This window comes from Haemaphysalis longicornis, unplaced genomic scaffold, assembly GCF_048455015.1.
Source record: "Haemaphysalis longicornis isolate Haplotype H1 unplaced genomic scaffold, Haemaphysalis longicornis Haplotype H1 scaffold_1, whole genome shotgun sequence".
Taxonomy (NCBI): Eukaryota; Metazoa; Arthropoda; class Arachnida; order Ixodida; family Ixodidae; genus Haemaphysalis; species Haemaphysalis longicornis.
In genome coordinates this window covers 485,620,184-485,632,902 of record NW_027526203.1, presented here as the reverse complement: position 1 = coordinate 485,632,902, position 12,719 = coordinate 485,620,184, and the positions used below count along the sequence as shown (strand labels likewise).

Genomic DNA, 12,719 nt, shown 5'->3' with positions numbered 1-12,719 from the left:
GTAGTTTGCGAGGCATTCCTCCTCCCCTCTCCGACGTTCCTATCCCCTCTGGCATTCCTCCTCTCCTCTCCGAAGCTCCTCTCCTCTCCGGGATTTCGCAACGAATGGCAACACCTGCGGCTCCGCGCGCGATAATGCGAAGCAGATGCGGGTTAGAGACGCGACGGTTACCGCTGCATACCCCGGTGGGGGCGCCACTGTAGCTCCGCGGTATAAATGACGCGCGCGCGCTCCACTCCCCTCATTCTCCTCGCGCAACGCCGCGATCGAACTGAAAACTAATGGTAACTTGAGTCGACCCCATGGCTGCTTCGCATACTACTCAGGGTTCCCCTACGGGAAGATGGTGAAATTTTTTTAATAGTTTCTCTCTCTCTCTCTCTCTCTCTCTCTCTCTCTCTCGATCTGTCGGTCTCCCTACCGAGTAGCTGTGACACAGAGACTGTCCAGTCTCCTTCCACTGAAGAGGCAGCAGTAGCCAGCACAGTGTATACACCTCACAAATGTCACCTTTTTATCACCTTTGGGTAAATAAGGTTCTCTCGCCCCCTCTCCCTCCGGCCATTCATTAGAAGAGCGAGTGCAAGTAAAATAGGAGACTGAAGATTAGAAACGCCGTGCAATTTGCTGAGCGCGTCGTGCTTGCCTGCTGACCGCTCTCAGCCTGAGGTACATGCGTCAGGTGAGAAGGTTTGACAGTAGCTCCGCCACCGGCACTGCACGCACAAAAGTATCCATACACCTTCATTCTTCTGGGAGTGAAACGTTCTGGTCGGTTCTTGCAGACTGAAAAACATGAGGCTTTAAATGCTCTCAAAATAACTTTATTTCTTTCCCGTCTGGTATCCGCGCATGTTGAGTTTGCCCCAACAGTCAGCACTAGCAACCTTGGTAAAAATAGCAGGGATTGTTCCTTTCTACTCGTCGAAAGTTGACCGCCTGCTGAAACCGACATGTGCACTCATTTGTAAAGCCTAGTTCGCCGCGCCTTGACGGGGCCACCGGGGTCAGCAGTTCCTGCGCATGCCGAGAAAGGGTTAGACGTTGGTCGCGTGGTCACCACTTAGCACTCACCTGCACGGCGGCGCCCCTACGAATGTCTGGTCCCGAGTCCTCGAGCGGCGCAGCGATTTCAGCTGCGACGCCCGGCTAGCCATCGCTGGGAGACAGCTCAGTCTTCACAGCCAGCACCTGCACAGCAAAGCATCCAGTTTACAACTGGCCCTTCTGATTCCGCGTTTTACAAAAATTACACTTAGGGACGTCGGTCGTGTATAATTCACCCTCCAGGCTGCTTCATTCTATAATCGCTAGTGATTGCTTTGATTATCAGTAAGACCGACAGTCGGGCTATTAGGCGATGATACATCGTCAAGTAGCGCTTGAAGTGGGACAGCAGAGAAGACACCCTCGACGTCGCTAACTCGCAATCGATTTTATTACGCATAAACACAAATGCATACTCAGAACGAACACGTGCCCAGGTCAACGCCTAGAAAGTGCGGTTTGATTAACACAAAGGTTACAGGCTTACGATTGAATAAACGCAAGATTACAATGCACACATCCAAAAAACAACCCGCAAAACACCTACGTTATGCATTTCATAAGAACAGAAATTCTTTTCATGTAGTGCCACTGACGCGTAACTAACATGCTTTTCATCGTTCTTTCTTATATAGAAAGCTTCAATTCTCTCACGTGTAAATTAGTGATTGTACCGCCACAACAGGCTGGTGTTCTCAAATAGTGGACAACATTGCGCTTCGTCCTTATCTGTGTGGGTCGCGCAATCCCGAGCAATATGTGCATGAGGGTTGTTCTTGAGTGATATCCGGTGCTCCATGAGTCAAATATTGATGCACCTGCCTGACAGGACAATATATATACGTTATCACATGATAATGGCAATGAGTACACGGTTCCCGTGTTCCACGGGACAAATGGCCAAGCATGCTTAGCATTTCAACAGCTGTCAGGCTTCTCTCCTGATAATTTCAGTTTACAAGAACTTGTTGTTGGACGAGTTGGTGCATCTTCATCGTAAAGTAAAAAACTGCGCAATTTGAGACGGCCACAAAGAGGGAGGAAACACGCAGGACTTCCTTTCCATCATTTTACACAGCTTGCCATGCTTATTCGGAGCAGAAGGAATTACTCTTACCCCGTAATGTCAGGCAACATTCTTCAAGCCATGTGACAAACGGTGCATATACGGGATCCTAGCGGTATTCATTCTTTCTGCCGCAAGACGATCTTTCCTAGATTGCGCTGTTGCACCCACCGCTTTTATTAACTTCTGGGCAGTCTTGTGCACTATGTCCTCCGGGAAAGTGGAGGCGTTGAACCTGGTGATCTGCACCTGGAAGCTGTTTCCAATTTTATGCGAACAGGACTTAAAAGCCACAGACCTTACCACAGAAAAGGCTATTGCACTTTTTACAAGTTTAGAATGCCCTGAACTGAAATTTAGAAGTGGTTTCGCAGATCTAGGGCAATATTCCTAGCAGACATGTTGTGGTTCCAAATACAAGCATAAAACAAGGAATTCTATATCCCTTTGTCGGAAGCTCCCACGTGAAATTGATTCAAAGTACGTACTCTTTGAATAGTTTCAGCACATCAACGACTCGGCGTGAAACATTGCAGTTCTCCACAAATGCAAGGAACTCACATAAACGTACCTCACAATATTGATAGCCAGTCCACACAGGTTTTGCTGCACGGCATGTGTCTGTCAATTGCACTGAGAAAAATATTGCTAAGGACGGGAGACACCCTAGAGCCAGTTCATAACGCGGTTTTCTGCAAATGTAACCCCCCCTTCCGCTCTACAAAGGTAGACTTTAAGTAAAAAGAGAGGATTTCGAGAAAACCACTTATTGCAACGCCGCAACTGTTAGCAAACTTCATTTCATCATTTTCCTCGGTAATGAACCTCTTAACAGTGCTCATGAGTTCATCGTGAGGAATAGGGTAATATAGATACTCAACATCGATGCTGAACATTTGGCACGTGCCGGGGTTATTCGTACTCAAAAATTCTACAAGGCTGTCCGAGTTGGGGATCAAAAACGGATCATTAAACCGTAGGCAGTCCCTGTGCTTTGCAAATACTCCGACACTATCCTTTGCCCGCAGCTCCGCTCAGGAACAATACCTCCAAAAGGTACATGGGGCTTATGTGTTGTAGCGGTAAAGAACAAATCCAGGGTCAGATCTTTTTCCTGCTTAACAGTGCTCGCACGACGCTCTAGGGTGTGCGCATTTAGTAGGAAAATCGCGGGTTCGTTTTCTTTTGAGGCTTTTACATCTATACGCCGAAAATTCTTTCTTTCGGCGTAGATTGCGTTTTCGCACCCACCACGTTTATTAACTTCTGGGAAGTCTTCTGCATCATGTCCTCCGCGAAACCGGAGGCGTTCAGGAAGAAAACCGTCCACGATTCATCGCTGAAGCCGTTGATGTATCCCCAGACTCAAGGTGTGCGGCGGAAGCCCCAGCCGGTCCGCCAGTGTGTTGAGTTTGTTGTGAGTGACCGGTTGCACGTAATGACCTCGGATAAAGAAGGGTGTGTTGTCATCGTTCCAGGCAGAATTTTTTCCGTGAAAGCTTTCGACACAGTTCGTAAGACCTTTCGGCCTGTAGATGTAAAAGCCACAAAATTAAAGGAACATGCGATTTCCCTACTAAACACGCACAACCTGGATCGCCTTGCGGGCAATGCTAAGCAGGGAAAACGTCTGGCACTGGATTTGTTCTTTACAGCTAAAACTCTAAGCCCGATGTGCCTTTAAGAGCTATTGTTTCTGAGCGGAGCTCCTGGCAGAGGATAGTGTCGGGGGATTAGCAAAAGCACCTGGACTGCGCACGGCTTAATGATCCGTTTCCGGTCCTCAACTCGGACAGCCTTACCCGCCGCGGTGGCTCAGTGGCTAAGGCGTTGCGCTGCTGAGCACGAGGTCGCGGGTTCGATTCCCGGCCGCGGCGGTCGTTTTTCTGATGGAGGCGAAAAGCAAAAACGCCCGTGTGTACGAGATTTTGGCGCACGTTAAAGATCCCCAGGTGGTCTAAATTAATCCGGAGCCCTCCACTACGGCGCGCCTCATCGCCTGCGTTGCGTCGGCGCGTAAAACCCTACAATCAGAATCAGAACTCGGACAGCCTTGGAGAATTTTCGAGTACGAACAACCCCGACACATGCTGAATGTTCAGTATCTATGTTGAGGATCTATATTACTCTATTTCTCACGATGAACTGATGAATAGTGTGGAGAGGTGCATTACCGAGGAAAATGATGAAATGAAGTTTTCTAATAGTTGCGGCATTCCGATGAGTGTTTTTCTCGAAATCCTCTGCTTTTACTTCAAGTCTACCTTTCTAGAGTGGAATGGGAGGTTACATTTGCAGAAAACCGGGATATGTATTGGTTCCAGCGTGGCTCCCGTTCTTAGCAATATTTGTCTCAGTGCAATTGACAGACATATTGCCGCGAACCATGTATGGGTTTGTTTAGTTATTGTTTGTTTTTACTGCCTGGCCACGCCCGGCTGTGTTATCTGCGTTCCAAACGAAGCGCGTCTTTCATTCTGTACTTTCATGCCGCACGGGCTATTACATTCAGATAAGCAGAGTGTTTCGTCCTAACGGTGCTAGCCCAGAATAATCTTCTGTGATCTACAATGTTCTGGATGTGAATCGACGGTTCCAGAAACACTTGCGCCGAAAGATAAAAGCCTGCAGAGCAGACGCCGTGGCGTTCGATTTCCGACGCTCGCTTGAGTACGTCAGTTTGCTGACTGCTGCTTCGCCGCCCGTGTATTATTTGAGTGGTTAGGGGAGCACAAGTTCGCTCCAATAAACGTGTTTTCCTTCAAGACAACTGCGTCGTCTCTGGCTTCGTCACATCTGGACCTCTGCAAGCCGCCAGCCCAGTCCAACTAGAGCCAGCCTCCGACTGCAAGGATTGTCGCCCGAGTTCGGCCTCCTGCCAGTAAGCCCCAAGACAACGACTGCTGCAACAACCACCATTGTGCAAGAACCAACGTCACCAATCCTGCTGCAGCAGCCCCGGGAACAGCCAACTTTCCGAGGAGCCCCCGCTGAAGACCCGGAGGAATGGTTGGAGAAGCTGGAGCGCGTGCGGATCTTCAACAGGTGGGACGATGAAGAAACCTTCCGGCATGTTTTCTTTTACTTGGAGGATGCAGCTCGACCTTGGTTCGAGAACCACGAGAGCGCCTTGACCGACTGGACGCAATTCAAAAGCGAGTTCCTTAAGACCTTCACGACCGTGGTGAGAAAAGAACGAGCTGCGCTTTTACTGGAAACTCGAACTCAACACCCGAACGAAGGAGTCGTAATCTTCGTTGAGGAAATGAAGCGACTATTTCGTCGCGCGGACCCGGATATGACGGAAGAAAAGAAACTGAGGTTTCTGATGCAAGGAGTAAAGCAAGAACTTTTTGCTTGCCTTGTCCGCAACCCCCCCAAATCGGTGGCCGAATTTGCGGCCGAAGCGGCCGCCATGGAGAAGACGTTGGAAATTCGCACGAGGCAGTACGAGCGCCCAATCAATGCGCTAGTTGCGGACACGATCGATGCCGGGGCTCTTAGCTGCGACAAACTACGTGAGACAATTCGCACTGACGTCAGAGAAGAACTGCGGAAACTCTTCCCAACAACGCCGCAACCCCAAGTCACCTCTATGAGCTACGTGATCCGGGAAGGAATTCTGGCGACTTCTACGCCTTCCGAAGTACCACGTGAGCCTCAAGCTATGACCTGCTCCGCGGCCGTTCGACGACCCCACCCTGCTCCAACCCGTCATCAAGAAGTCCCGCCGTACCGCCGTCCCCTGTCGCCCGCCCGATCCCCTGCAGGCCAAAACCAGGCGCCGAGGAAGACGGACGTATGGCGAACCACCGATAATCGTCCGCTGTGCTACCACTGCGGAGAGGCCGATCACCTCTATCGGCGCTGCCCGTGCAGAAGACTAGGACGGCGTGGTTTCTCCGTCGACGCCCCACGCCCCCGACCCGGCCAGCGCCCTACTGAGATCGACGAATACCTGTCCAACACCAACCGAGGACCAGCCCGCTTCAACCGATCGCCGTCGCCCTACCTATACCAGTCGCCCAACCACCGCAGCAATGCTGATTTCACACGTGGAAGGTCCCCCAGCCCACGCTGGGGAAACTAAAAGCAGCAACGTCGGGAGGTAAAGTTGCACAACGGCGGAAAAATGACATCCCTCCAACGACGCAGCGCCTCGCTGAAGACCCTGATTCACGACATGCGCCGACCCCGACGACCCAATCTAACACTGACGTGATTCCCGACCACGACGACAGCAAAACGGCGCGACGCGTACCCGACATCACCGACCCTGCCGATGAGAACACAACGAAGACCACGACGCACAGTGCCCGACCGTCAACACGCAGAAGCCGAGATACGACGCCACGACGCACCCGGAACTCGAAGAAGGCAGCGTCCGACGTTCAGCTGTCCATCGACGGCTTTGAAGTAGTCGCCCTCATAGACACGGGAGCCGACTACTCAGTCATGAGCAGACCTTTTGCGTCTAAGCTGAAGAAAGTTATGACCAGATGGCACGGTCCGCACATTCGCACAGCAGGAGGCCACCTCGTGACGCCAAGTGGAACGTGCACATCGCGCGTCACCATAGACGGCACAACGTACCTTGCGGCGTTCGTCATTTTGCCTAACTGCTCCCGCGACGTAATTCTCGGAATGGACTTTTTGACGGACAACGGCGCAATAATTGATCTACAGTCCATGTCCATAACTTTTTCCTCCGATCACTTCATGGCGCCGGAACCGAACCCTGAACACCGTGCTGCTTTAAGGATCGCCGACGATCATGTCACACTGCCACCGCGCGCAAGCTTGATGATCACCGTCTACTGTGAAGATGCTGTTCCTGACGCCGACGCTATCGTAGAGAGTGTCCAAAGGTTGCCCTTCGACCGCGGTGTCTCCGTTGCAAGAGGCATTGCGCGCTTTACGCAACGCCAATCCGAAGTTTTGGTCACTAATTTCAGCGAGGAATACCAGCATTTAAACAGGGGCGCTGCAATTGCGTTCCTCGAAGAAACGCAAGTAGCAAGTGACGTGATCGCGGTTGCCGACTTTGAACGCGCACCCGAAGATACCTTCAAGCTTCCGAATCCCTTCGACGTGAATCCGGCGTTACCGCACGAAGAACGGAAGAATTAATGGATTTGCTGCATCGCTACAAAGAGTGTTTTTCGACGAAGTCAAAACTACGTCAGACACCTCTAGCGAAGCACCGAATATTAACCTAAGATGGAGCCCGACCTACCCGACAGTCACCGTACCGGGTCTCTTCACACGAGCGGGAAGCCATCCCGACTCAGGTCGACGACATGCTCGGCGACGACTTTATACAGCCATCGAAAAGCCCCAGGGCTGCGCCGGTCGTACTCGTGAAGAAAAAAGACGGCACATTAAGGTTTTGCGTTGACTACCGGCGACTAACAAAATCACCAAAAACGACGTGTACCCCCTCCCCCGAATTGACGACGCCCTCGACCACCTCTGCCACGCGAAGTACTTCTCATCGATGGATCTGAAGACCGGCTACTGGCAAATTGAAGTGGACGAGAGAGACCGAGAGAAGACTGCATTCATAACCCCGGACAGCCTATACGAGTTCAAGGTGATGCCGTTCGGCTTGTGCACGGCGCCAGCAACGTTTGAACGAGTCATGGACACGGTGCTAGCTGGCCTGAAGTCGCACACCTGCCTCGTATACCTCGACGATGTTGTGGTATTCTCCCGGACTTTCGACGAACACCTTGCAAGGTTGCAGCCTGTACTCGAGGCCATCCGTACGTTGGGGTTAACGTTGAAGGCTGAAAAGTGCCGCTTCGCGTACGAGGAACTCAAGTTTTTGGGCCATGTCGTCAACGGTGCAGGAATCCGGCCTGCTCCGGGGAAAACTTCCGCCATAGCGAACTTCCCAAGACCGAAAGATAAGAAGGGCGTGCGGAGATTTCTCGGACTATGCGCATACTACAGGCGCTTCGTCGCAAACTTCGCCCGCATTGCAGAGCCACTCACTCACCCGCTTGACGAAAGATAGCACCCCTTTCAGCTGGGAAAATGCCCAAGAAACAGCCTTCTGAGAGCTGCAACAATGCCTGCAAAGCCCGCCTGTGCTCGCGCATTTCGACGAAAACGCCGAAACGGAAATGCACACGGAGGCCAGTGATTTAGGCTTGGGTTCCGTCCTCATACAAAAGCAAAGCGAGTGCGAGAAAATAATCGCCTATGCCTGCCGTGGTCTGTCCAAGGAAGAAAGAAACTATTCAGCCTCTGAGGAAGAGTGCCTCGCGATTATATGGGCCATTTCAAAATTTCACCCATACGTGTATGGAAGACCATTCGAGGTTGTGACCGACCACCATGCGCTGTGTTGGCTCGCCAATTTGAAGGACGCCTCTGGCCGTCTTGGTAGGTGGAGCTTGCGCCTGCAAGAATTCGACGTTACAGTAGTCTATAAATCCGGGAGGAAACACTCCGACGCCGACTGCCGGTCCCGTGCCCCGATCGACGTGCTCCCGTGTCCCGTATCCCTACCTCCCGTGTCCCGTGCCCCCACAAGACTCCGATGAAGACAGCGCGTTCTTCGGAGTCGTGACTGAGAGCGACCTGACCGCCCAGAAGGCCCTGACCGCCGTGCCCAGGGCCTTCAAACGCAACTTACCTGCATTCAGCTTGAAAAACTCCGTCTTCCTGAAGAAGAATTTCAGCTCCGGAATGAGAGCGAATTATCTTCTTGTCATCCCGGCAGATCTTCGTGACGAAATTTTGGAAGCGTGCCACGAAGACCCGTCTTCCGGACATCTCGGCACAGGTCGCACAATTGGGAAAATCAAGACGAAGTACTACTGGCCCCGCCTTGCATCCGATGTCACCCACTACGTCCGAAGCTGCCGTGACTGCCAGCGACGAAAAACGCCACCGACGAGACCCGCCGGACTTCTACAGCCGATCGGCGTCCCATCTAGGCCCTTCCAACAGATTGGAATGGACCTTCTGGGCCCGTTCCCTATACATCCCCATCCGAGAACAAGTGGATTGTTGTAGCGACAGACTACATGACGCGGTACGCAGAGACCGCCGCTCTTTTGAGGGGGACTGCACAAGAAGTCGCAAAGTTCTTCATAAGCCAAGTTGTGCTGCGACATGGAGCTCCGGAAGTCCTAATCACGGACCGCGGAACGGCCTTTACTGCGGAGCTGATGCAAGGGATATTACGCTACAGCAACACGGATCACCGAAGAACGACGGCGTACCACCCCCAAACTAACGGACTAACGGAACGCCTGAACAAGACAATCGCGGATACGCGATTGTCTTGTTCAGGACAATCGCGGAGATATGCCTTGGGACGAAGTGCTCCCGGTAGTCACCTTTGCGTACAATACGGCTATCCAGGAAACTACGCAGATGACGCCGTTCGAGCTTGTCTACGGAAGACAGCCGACTACGATGCTCGACGCCATGCTTCCGCACATAGAAAACGACGAACTCAACGCCGACGTCCAAGGATACCTTCAGCGTGCGGAGGAGGCCCGCCAGCTGGCTCGAATTCGTACAACGGACCAGCAGCTGGTGGATGCCGGGCGCTACAACCTCCGACGCCCAGACGCCGAGTACCACCCTGGGGATCGTGTGTGGGTTTGGACTCCCATCCGTCGACGCGGACTAAGTGAGAAGCTGCTGCGACGGTATTTCGGACCCTACCAGATTATACGACGTGTAGACCAACTTACCTACGAGGTGATCCCCGATGGTGATTCCCGAACATCACGACGACGCACCCGGCCCGACGTCGTCCACGTGGTTCGCTTGAAACCTTACTATGCAAGATGACGGACTTTTTTTGTTGTTTGTTCGGACTGTCTTTTATTTTAGCATCGGGTCGATGCACTCTCAGAGGGGGGGTAATGCCACGGACCATGTATGGGTTTGTTTATGTATTGTTTGTTTTTACTGCCTGGCCACGCCCGGCTGTGTTATCTGCGTTCCAAACGAAGCGCGTCTTTCATTCTTTACTTTCATGCCGCACGGGCTATCACATTCAGATAAGCAGAGTGTTTCGCCCTAACGGGGCTAGCCCAGAATAATCTTCTGTGATCTACAATGTTCTGGATGTGAATCGACGGTTCCAGAAACCCTTGCGCCGAAGGATAAAGGCCTGCAGAGCAGACGCCGTGGCATTCGATCTCCGACGCTCGCTTGCGTACGTCAGTTTGCTGACTGATGCTTCGCCGCCCGTGTGTTATTTGTGTTGTTAGGGGAGCACAAGTTTGCTCCAATAAACGTGTTTTCCTTCAAGACAACTGCATCGTCTCTGGCTTCGTGACAATATACAGCAAAACCTGTGTGGATTGGCTATCACAATTGTGAGATACGTTAATGATTTTCTTGTCCTTGTGGAGAACTGCAAAGTATCACGCCAAATCATTTATGTGCTGGAATTGTTTAAAGAGTACGGTCTTGGGTTCAATTTCACGTATGAGCTTTCGAAAAAGGGATGCCTACAATTCTTAGATTTGCGCTTGTATTTGGAACCCTGACATGTCTGCTGGGAATATTGCCCTAGATCTGCGTAACCACTTCTAAATTTCACTTCAGGGCACTCTAAACTGGAAAAAGTAAAATAGAATAGCCTATTCTCTGTTAAAGGGAAGGTGAAGCGGTTTTAGAATAAAAAGAAAAGTTGACTAGCAGCAAGTACACATTGAATAGTTCATGTGTACGAAATATTTTCGCAATACATGCAATAGAAGCGGCGCAATGAGCAAACAAAAGTGGCCCGATGCCCCGCCTCCATCTCGCCGCGGGATGCCGGAAGACCGAAGAGCGCGGGCGAAAACCGGCTGAAAAACGTCATACCTGGACTTCAGGCCGGATCGGCCGCCTCGGCCATGCTCTTTTCGCCGTGTTTCCTTGTGAATGATACATGTTGTTTTTGTGGTTGATAGCACTCATTTGTACAATTTTCGTGTTGAAAAAGTATGCACGAACGCCAAACGAGGCATACGTTATCATGCCGTATTCATAAGCAGAATAATGCCACGCCGGGATTCTTGATAACATACGGAAGCGTCAGCCGAGGTGGCTGTGCTTGATGACAGAGAATATACTACACTACGTTAAATACTTTGTAAACCGCTCCAATGCGGTTTTTTTTATGCGACGGTCGTGAATGTTCACATTAGATTCTAGATTTAGGAAGGATGGGGAATACTGCTGTACTTTGGCCGGGGATGTTTCGTTCCATTCCAGAAACTAAGTCACGTTTGTTCAGGAAATACTTGTTTCGTTAAACGCGTCGGTTTTTTTTCCCTATGGGCTCAGGACAGTGTTCAAAAAAACAATTTTTTGGCTAAACTAAAACAAGGGGCCAATCCTGATAGAAGTTCTCTCCCGGCTAAGAGGTAAACAGTATTCCTACAAAGTAAAAGAACCAAGACAACCAGATTACGTATTTTGCAAGTATACATGTCACGATTAGGTGATGTTTGTCTGGAATTAAAAAAAAAACACCACTACGAACCACCACCGTGCCATAATTTGTGTTGACTGCGGGGGCCTAATTTTTTGCCCAAGATTCCGTGTGGCATGCATATTATAACCTGGCAAGCACTTGTTGTCACTGAACCTCAAGTGTGCTCCAGTGATAGTCGGTGATATATATAATGATGATACTAAAAAAAATTAGGAGCGAAGAGTAAATATACGGCCTCTGTCCGACTAGCGCGGTAAATGCTTAAATCTAGAAATGCTGAAACAGGCCAACGATTCATTATCACAAACGTTTGGTGATTGTTACCTAAAGTAACGTAACTACAACGTAACTGCCTTGTCCGACTGGTCTGTTAATTATAACGAGGTGGCCGTAATATTGTAGCAGAATGCGCAACGCACAAGCGAAAATCAAGCCCTACTACAGCCAATAATGCTGAGCAGGCACTAGTATGCTGCACTGTTTTTAGAATAAATGCATGTGAAGCAGTAAGACGCCACTCATCGAAGTGCAGCTAGCAATCGCGGAGGCGCCGTAGCTCTGCTGCCGAAATGGCGCGCGCGTGTGGGTTTGTGTACGGGGATGAGTAACGGGGCTGGGGTGGGCGACAACGAACAAAGGAAATGCGGAAGCAGAGTCTGCTTGTTGGTTTATGCGTGTACCGGCAAGATGTGTCTCGCATATACGTTTACAGCGCATGAATGCTATTTTTTCTCGCAGTGCACGTACGTGCTTTTCGTTGGTAGATTGTTTATAAAACGCCCATTAATCTTCGGCATAAATGGTTTTGTGTATAATAAGAAACAGTTAAGGCAGTACCTAATATTAACATAAGGTATAAAATCCCCCTATGCTGGTTGCCTAATTCAAAAATATTTTGATGGAACCCACTAGTCGACGTCACAGTCACTGCTTTGGGGTTCTCTGTCGTGTAAAGCAAATTTAAGCTCCAAGATAATTGAACCAACAGCACGGGAAATTATAAAACAAACTTCCAGTCATGTGCGAAAATAAACTGCAAGCTAAATTGCCGCAAAGGCAACCGTGCGATCGTTCGCAATGCTTCCGACAACCCGCGCGGCCGAAGGGTGTCCTCCTTTGACGTCATGACGGGCGCAACCAATCAGGGGC

General features: G+C 50.6%; 1 protein-coding gene across 2 annotated transcripts in view; it reads right to left on the bottom strand.

The window, feature by feature from the left end:
- Positions 1-817: 817 nt before the first annotated feature.
- LOC144156369 (octopamine receptor beta-2R-like) overlaps positions 818-12,719 on the bottom strand; it is a 426,836-nt gene continuing 414,934 nt past the window's right edge. Inside the window, exons 2-3 of one of the 2 annotated variants that reach the window (XR_013319759.1) lie at positions 1,071-1,191; positions 818-1,017 (exon numbers count right to left, since the gene is read on the bottom strand). The gene's annotated coding sequence lies outside the window, so the exon portion shown is untranslated. The remainder of the gene's footprint in view (positions 1,018-1,070; positions 1,192-12,719) is intronic. The other variant, XR_013319758.1, reaches the window with a different exon arrangement.